Source organism: Dendrobium catenatum, unplaced genomic scaffold, assembly GCF_001605985.2.
Source record: "Dendrobium catenatum unplaced genomic scaffold, ASM160598v2 fragScaff_scaffold_199, whole genome shotgun sequence".
In the NCBI taxonomy this organism is placed as follows: Eukaryota; Viridiplantae; Streptophyta; class Magnoliopsida; order Asparagales; family Orchidaceae; genus Dendrobium; species Dendrobium catenatum.
In genome coordinates, this window is record NW_021318661.1 from 800144 (window position 1) to 800826 (window position 683).

A 683-nucleotide genomic window follows, 5' to 3' on the forward strand; every position below is an offset into this window, starting at 1 on the left:
AAGATATTTAACAGAGAATTAAACTCTCTGTTTAACAGAGAATTTAATCCTCTGTTTGAGAGGATCTGGCCGAAAAAGCATGCGAAGGGGAGAATGTTACCTTCACAACAAATGAGCTCCCTGTATTGCTTCCGATTAAAATGTTGAAACAGCAGTGGGGGAATGCCGTCGGAGCGGGTGAAGTCGAGCGACCACGAAGGGCCTAAGAGGGGGTCTCGACGGCTGCTTGGAATCAGAAGGTAAGAGAGCTCCTTCTCTCTCTCTCTCTCTCTCTCTCTCTCTCTCTGGATCAGAAGCAGCAAGGGGGTCGGCTTGAGCGACTGAGCTCGGACAGAGGTGGATCAGGGCTGAGGATAGGTTCGGCCAGATGTAGGAAGGTCGAAGTCGGCGTCGGGCTCGCTATACGCGTGGGAGAACAGGAGTTCGGGAGAGGCAGAGAGATGGAGTTCGGTCGTTGGAGAGGAGAGATCGTGAGGTTTGATTGAGGCTGAGAGGAGCAGTCGGGCAGGCGCTTGGGAAGGAGATCGGGGAGTCTCGGGCTGGAGCTTCCGATCGGGACAGGAAGGAGGAGGCGGAGTCTCGGGCTGAAGGAAGCAATAGAGGATGCTTATGGGAGTCGAGAATGGAAGAGTTCGGGAGGAGTCGAGAGAGATCGCGAGAGTGGAACCAGAGAAGAGCAGCGA